This window comes from Ailuropoda melanoleuca, unplaced genomic scaffold, assembly GCF_002007445.2.
Source record: "Ailuropoda melanoleuca isolate Jingjing unplaced genomic scaffold, ASM200744v2 unplaced-scaffold321, whole genome shotgun sequence".
Lineage (NCBI taxonomy): Eukaryota > Metazoa > Chordata > Mammalia > Carnivora > Ursidae > Ailuropoda > Ailuropoda melanoleuca.
Genome location: NW_023202837.1, coordinates 1 through 7,396, shown reverse-complemented (window position 1 = coordinate 7,396; position 7,396 = coordinate 1). Strand labels below are relative to the sequence as shown.

The window sequence follows — 7,396 nt, the reverse complement described above, 5'->3', positions numbered from 1 at the left end:
TCATCTGGAATTTCTCAGTTCGCAGCCCTGTGGAAGTTGTTCTCTGCCAAGCTCATGGAGTCTTGCTCGTGTAAGTGTGGTTTGGTATTTAGCCACTCTGGGTCTGTGTAGTCCCTCCTGCTATCCCTCCTCCCAAATTGCAGACCTTAACAGCCCTGAACTCTGATCTCTGTCTCCTCAGTTTGGTGACACTGCCATCCTCTGGGCTCCACCTTTTTTCCCATACTACGTAAAGTGCATCCAGACAAAAAGCCAGAGCAGTCATGAGGTTTACCTCCTGAATTTATCTTCTTGTCATCCTGAGACACCTATTCCAGTGTCTACAAACAGTTATTTCAAATATCTTGCCACGCTTTATAATTGTTTAATATTCTTGCTGTTATTCATAATGTGTTGCTTTCTGCATACCTCATGACTGATCTGAATTCATCAAGCCAGATAAGAAGGTATTATAAAAGATGCACAATGATTTAGGATTTATTTTAAGTAGAAATCATGGGGCACCCTGTCCGCAAATAAGACTTCAAGCACACCCAAAAATCTTGTTGTATAAAATATTGGAATTTTATAAGACATAACTGTAAGGCTTAATCCCACTTTGCAAAAGAATCGTTACTTGGCTTTACAGAAGGACTAGCTGTAATAAGTAGTGCTCCAGGACCCACTGGAGGGTGATTGTCAGAAGAAGCAGAGGTAGGTAATGGGCAGCAGAGCCCAGGTCCCCAAGTTTTAGAAGTTGTTTCCAGGTGACGTTGTTGGTCAGAAATGAAGTCAGTGAACCACTGAGCTGTTGCATTGCATACACGAGCATCTAGGGCCCGCAGCAAGGCTGTGACAAAGTGAGGACCACTGAGGGATGAAGTATGAAGACCTGGTCCCACATGGGCTCAGTCGCCCCTAAGGTCTTGAATGTGTTGAGCCAACATGGAAAGTCAGAAGGTTCATCAAAGGCCAGGCAAGGTGTGAGTCAGGAGAGACCAGCACAGGAGTCAAACAAACGTTCTAGAAGATTTGGAAGGGGAGTGAAACGGCAAGTCAGCAACCCGCGTCTCTGCAAACAGTGAGGACTGAGTTAGAACAGCACTTATCGGTGTCTGTGTGAGTCGCCCAGAGAGCTTGTTAAAATGCAGACTCTGACTCAGAAGGTCTGAGATGAGGCCTGAAGAGCTGTAGGTCCAACAAGCTCCAGATGGTGCTGATGCTGTGGGCCCACAGACGGCAGCAATCGGGGAGGGATTTCAGCCGGTGAGCCAGGGCAGGGCCTCACGTGGGGAGTCAACTGATGCCTGTGGCATAGAGGAGACCATGGTGCTAAACCCAGGAAATGGAGACAACAGGGTCGGATTTACACAGCGTAGTTTACCCATGACATTTCACCCTTAGAGACAGCTGCACCTGTTGGGGCTGACAGTTCTACCCGAGGGCTGCTCAACCTCTAGCAGCCCAGACATCTCAGCTGTGACCCTAGGAGAATTCCCTGCAGAGCCACGAGGAGCTGAAACATGTGCTGTTCCTACTTGTTCAAGAACTCAAATGCCAACAGAATGGCAATATGCTTCAATTAAAAAAAAAAAGGCAAGAAAGAAAACCCTCAAAACTCTATTACCTTCTGCCATAAACTTTTTTCTAGAATATAATACTGTGTGCCTTGACTGCAAACCAAGTCTGAAGTTTCATGCTATAGATTCCATCAGGAGGGAAGGAGCCCCTCACGTGTAGCAGGTGTTTGTGTTGGGGAGTCCGTGCTTGTGCACAGCCATGACCTCTGCACGTGTGATGGATGCATTCTCACACCATCCACGCACACCCAGGTCTTAGACACCGTGGCACAGGACACACTTTGGTTGATGTTAGCGTTATTTGAGCACCGACCGTATGGGTTGGGTTTTTCATGTTTCACCTTCAGAGTCTTGAATGATGCTTGAAATAGTCCATTTCTTTTCAATAGGACTTCAGATCTTAGTGAGTTCTGGGACTTTGGATTTGACGAATGAACCCGCACAATGATAATAACGAAGGCTCCCATTTATCGAGCACCTGCTATATTCCAAGCACGGGCTTTAGAAATATGTTCCATCATCACTAAAATTCCACCAGCTGTGGGCATTATGCCTATTTTATAAACTATTTATAGATTATTTCTAGATTCCCATTTTATGGAAGACTAACCAAGGCCAGGGGTACTTGTCGGGGCAGGGCAGGCATCGGGTTTCGCGTGTTTGGTCAAGTGTGAATACCCCCAAGTTGTTCTCTCACTGATGTCCAGGAAAGCAGAGTAATGGGGCTCTTCCTAAGTGCTCTTCCAGCCTCTTCCCAGTACCCCTGCCCTGCTGTGGAAACCCAGCCAGGCCAGAGTGCCCAGGAACTTCCCACCAACCCAGAGGGGACATCTGACCCGCATCCCGTTCTCTAAGTGAGCGCCCCCCCGCCCCCCCGCCGCCTTGTCCGTCCAGGCCAGAGGCTGCTCTCCCCCCTCCGGGCTTCAGGGGTCATGGCGAAGGGCAGGGGAGAGGCGAGGGTTAACGGGGCAGCAGGTTCTGTTTAATGCGGGGCGGTCTCTTCCTGCTCTGCGTCTCCAGGCTGGCTTCCGTGGCGACTTCATCAGCGGCAAGCTGCTAATTAAATTTCATATTTATGTTCAGAAAATAAAATCATTGGACCTTTTTGAAATAGGATTTTATGAGTTTTGGCTCTGGCAGCTGAGTCAGCAGTCAAAGGCCTGCACTGTTTAGAACTACTGTTTCAAGGCGGAGATAAATAAAACAAATAACCCGGGGGAAGAGGTTGAATCCTGCATCCTTGGGCAGGCCCTAACACGTTTCGGGGCCTTGGCAGGACAGACCCAGGCCTCTGGGGTGCAGCTGGCACGCCAAAGCGCCAGTCCACATTGGGCGTGTTTTGTGTCCGGGGTCCCCCAGCCCCCATGAGGCTGTTTTTATTACAGAGCCGGATGTTTTGCCTTTTTTTTTTTTCTTCTTGCCATACTAGAGAAATCATCCTTCACCTACAACTCAGACTCGAACCTCCCTGGGTGTGTGTGCAGGAAGCTGTCGGAGGCCACTTCCTCTCACATGTCACTTAGCTCCTGCCGGCTCCCCGGGAGGGGCTCAGAGCAGCTCAACTAACCCCTCTTCTCGGCGGCTGTCCATGAGAATTCAGCTCCCTCTGCCCTGCCATGCGGGCACCCCTCGTGCTGCGCCCCTGATGAACCCAGTGGGCATCTCATCTGGTCCAGGAGAGAATTCTACCGACTACGTTCTGGTCTCTCTGGTGGGGAGTGTCTTAGAATCCTGGGGACAGAAGGACTTGAAGGGTACCTGGCCCCACCCTGCAATATGCGTGGACCCCCTTTCCCCTGAAGCCCCTTGGGGACTGGACAGCTTCCCTCATCCTGGTTCTGGTGGGTTTATCTCCACTTTCTCCGCGGGAAGAAGAAAAATGTGGAGTGATGGAAAGACCAGTGTGCAGAAGTAGAGAAGACCGGGATCAGTCCCTGCGCCTCCCCCACCGCCCTGTGGGGTCCGGGCCCTGGTGTCCAGACCCACTTCTGCAACATGAAGAGTAAAGTGACCTCCCCCACAGGGCAGGCGTGGGCAAAGCCACCTGCGGGAGTGCCCATGGAGGGCCCAGCTGAGTAGCGTTCATTCAGCGAGTACGCCATCCCACCTGTTGGTGCTCGCATTCATGGCATGGGTGGCTGAAATGGCACCAAAGACCCCTCCCAGCTCTGACATCCCATTACCTTGTGCTCTGACCATCTAGGATGGAAGCGTCACTCTGGCACTCCCTTTCCGTTGATTTGCTGGCAAGTCAGGGAGTCGCCCCCCAGTTGACGGCATTCTGGCGATGCCCACAGCAGAGCAGGCAGACGGAGGCCCTGTTCCTGTGGGAGACATGGGGGCACGCCTTCTGTCCCACGCAGAGCCAGCCGGTGAACCCTCCCCAGAATTCACGCGTGGAAGCCCTAAGCCCCGGTGGGGTGGTGTTTGGAGGTGGGGCCCTTGTGATGGGATTGGGGGTCTTATAGGAAGAGGAGGAGATGGGAGAGCTCTCTTTCTGAGCTCATACCAAGGAAAGGCCAGGTGAGGACAGCATGGGAGGGCGGCCATCCATGACCAGGGAGAGGTCTCTCGCCAGACACTGAACCTGCCAGCACCTTGACCTTGCACATCCCACACTGCTGAACTGTGGGAGATGAGTGACTGTTGTTTAAGCCCCCCAGTCTGAGGGACGTTGCTGTAGGAGCAGGAGCAGACGAAGACATCGTGTGACCTCAGGCAAGTCCTACGACTCCTCCGAGCCTCGGCTTCCAGGTAGCAATGGCAGTGGCCACACAGGACCACCGGCCATGAAAGGGTTTGCAGCTAAGCACAACTTCCCTTCTGTGGTGTTTGGGGAGGACAGAATGGGAGGATGAGAACTGGAAGAAGAAGGATCCAGCTTTCCCTAGGAGGTTCTCCTGAACGTCCTCCCCTGCCCAGAGAGGGGGACATGCTTACCTCCTTCCTAGTCCTTCCTGCTCACACCAACAGTGATGCCATCAGCACCTCGAATATGGGAGCATGACCAGGAGAGGCCAAAAACCCTTTCTGTCCTCAGGAAGGAGGCTGGTCCTCTGAACAGAGCAAGGCAGGGCCATCCCTGACAGGAGATCACACAGTGTCAGGCCCCAAGAGCTGACCACATGCNTTTTTTTTTTTTTTTTTTTTTTTTTTTTTTTTTTTTTTTTTTTTTTTTTTTTTTTTTTTTTTTTTTTTTTTTTTTTTTTTTACAGTGGAGACCCCGAGGGCTCAGGGGATGCCCTGCAGACCAGCCCACCTGCCATGCCTGGAGGCTGACCCGAGTGAGCCCCGTGCATGAGCTCCCTGACCCTTGGCTTCTGCGTGCTGTGGCTGTGGCGGATGGGAGCACTAAGGGATGACAGAGGTCAGGCAGTGAGTTCCGAGGGGTGGCCGTGCCCCTCTCCTGAAGGCTGAGCTCTGCCAGGCAGCCCTCCCCCTCACTCCCTCCAGCCCTTGAGTCCGTGCAAGAGCTCCTGACGGGTTGCGGGGCTGTTCCCTTCCTGATGTGGCCGTAACAAATGACCATAAACATCACTTGGCTTAACACGAAACAGACATGTTCTCACAGTCTTAGACGCCAGAAGTCTGATCAAGGTGAGCACAAGGCAGGGCCCCACTTCCCCCGGGCACTCCAGGGAAGGGTCCCCACTGCCCCCTGAAGCTTCGAGTGGCTCCGAGTTCCTCGGCCTGTGGCCACACGCCCCACGGCGGCTTCCTTGGTCACATGGGGATCTTTCCTCTGTGTTTGTGTTTATCACTGGATTCGGGGCCCCCCCAATCCAGGGAGGCCTCGACTTACGTGCACCTACAAAGACCCTCTTCCAAATACGGCCACGTTCTGAAGAGAGGGACACTGTCCAACCCAGTATGCGTGGGAGGGCATCAACGGATGAGAGGTCCAGGGAGAGGGGAAGGCCGGCGCCAGAAGTGTGGCCCGGGCCAGTGTCACCACTCCGTGCATCCCAACCCCACTCCCTGAGCGCTGACGGCGGTGTGGAGCTGCTGGCACTCTCAGCCGTTCCGGCTGGAGGGCAGGGTGCCACGGCCACCTTGGAAAACGGGTATATTGTACACCGACCCCATGACCCAACCATTCTAATCCCAGGTGTTTATTCCAAAGAAATGACAACACACGTCCACGTGAAGATTTGGCCAAAAATGTCCCTGACAAGTGAACTTGGGACACCACCCAAATGTCCACCAAGAGGCGAACGGATAAACCATGGGACACACTAGCCGGTGACACGTACCACAAACGCACACACCTTGAGGTGCTGAGCGAAACAAACCAGGCCCTAAAAGTGCGTCGTGCACTTCTCCAGCTTTCTGTGACAGAAATCCCAGGACTGGGGGCCTCTGGGGGGGGAGACACAGGATGGAAAGGGCCATGAAGGAACTTTCTAGGGTGTTGGCCATACTCTACTTCTTAATTGGTCGTAAGGGTGTNTAATTGGTTGTAAGGGTGCCTTCTTTTCAAAACTCACTGAACTGTGTACTTAGGATGCATGCCGCCTGACCTGACCGCAGTATTTGAGGAAAGGAGAGAGGGACCAGAAAGTTTTCTGGTGATCCACACAGGCTGGGACATAGGAGAGAGGCTGAAGTGGTGTGGGGCTCGGGCACCCAGGCAGGGACGCTGTGGAGGAGGGGAGGGGAGCTTCTAGGAAGGGGCGGGCCAGCCTCTCTGGATCACCAGCGTGTGCGTGCTTCACCTGGGTCCCTCCACCCACAGCTTCCGTTGCCCCCATTTCCCCAAGAGGACACGGCCCTCTGCTCCCCCAGGGGAATGGGGCGATCAGAGTCCGTGGGCAGCCCACAGGGTAAGAAGGCAGAGAAGACACGGGTGGTCAGAGAGGCAGAGAGGAGCCGGGTCAGTGGCCCGCCATGGATGTTTGAGGAGAAAAGAGTAGGATGGGGTGTTTGGCTCTGGGCAGCTCAATGTGAGGCTTGCAGAAGCATCTTCCCTGGAGTGTTCTAGACCCCTGATGCCTGCCAGCCAGGCTTCCCTCTTGGTGCAGGTCATAGGCAGGAGACCACAGTGTCCTGGGTGAGTGGCAGGAGCCAGCAGAAGGGGACAGCGTGAGTGATGCCAGGCTCCTGCCCACACCTCCCTCCACCCCTGAACCCCCTTCCTCTCTGTGCCCCACTGACAGACGTGGCCCCACCTGCCAGAGAGAGCAGTGCCCCCTCTGCATCTCCCAGCCTCCCCGCTCTGTGGAAAGTCACCCACAGACTCTGCTCAGAACAAAAATAAAAAGGGAAGTATTGCAGCCCCCCCAGCCCTCACCTCTGCCCCTGCTAAAAATAGAGGCGGTCTCCGAGGGGGGTGCTGTGTGGGCTTCCGGGGGAGGCCGCTGCTCCCTGCAGCATCAGCATTTTCTGGGGCCCTGGCAGGCCACGCACTGGAGGAGTGGGAGTTTGAGGGGAACACGCAGAGAGCCCCCCTAGGCAGACCCAGGACCGAGCTAGTTTGCAAACACGTGAGTATGTGTCCCGACTGGCCGGTCCTGTTGCTCGGAGCCATGTGGGTGCAGAGCTTGGGAAGCCACATCCTTGTCAGGGAGGGCTTCTGCAGCAGGCTGGGGCTGCTGGGCGACCCCCGCGGCCCCCACCTCATCCCTCTTGCTCTCGTCCACACCACCTTGTGTCTCACGGCTTCATGCTTGTTCCTTTTCATTTCTTGATTTCTGAAACAACACGGTGGGTCCCCACAGCTGCAGCTGGGACGACTATTTTATGCTGTCACTTCAATTGCACAGAGCGTGGAATGGAGCCCAGAGAAGGCCCTCGATAGATGCCTGGTCGATTTGGACCAGAATGCTCTCGTTTTTATG

General features: G+C 54.0%; 1 long non-coding RNA gene across 2 annotated transcripts; it reads right to left on the bottom strand.

The window, feature by feature from the left end:
* Window positions 1-2,007: 2,007 nt before the first annotated feature.
* Window positions 2,008-4,680, bottom strand: LOC109488725. Of its 2 annotated transcripts, none has more exons than XR_002141629.2 (2): window positions 3,743-4,680; window positions 2,008-2,615 (listed from the first exon to the last, which is right to left on the bottom strand). It is a non-coding gene; the product is annotated as an uncharacterized LOC109488725 (long non-coding RNA). The 2 variants fall into 2 exon arrangements; XR_004622888.1 differs by having other exon boundaries at window positions 2,008-2,612.
* Between the last annotated feature and the right edge of the window lie 2,716 nt (window positions 4,681-7,396).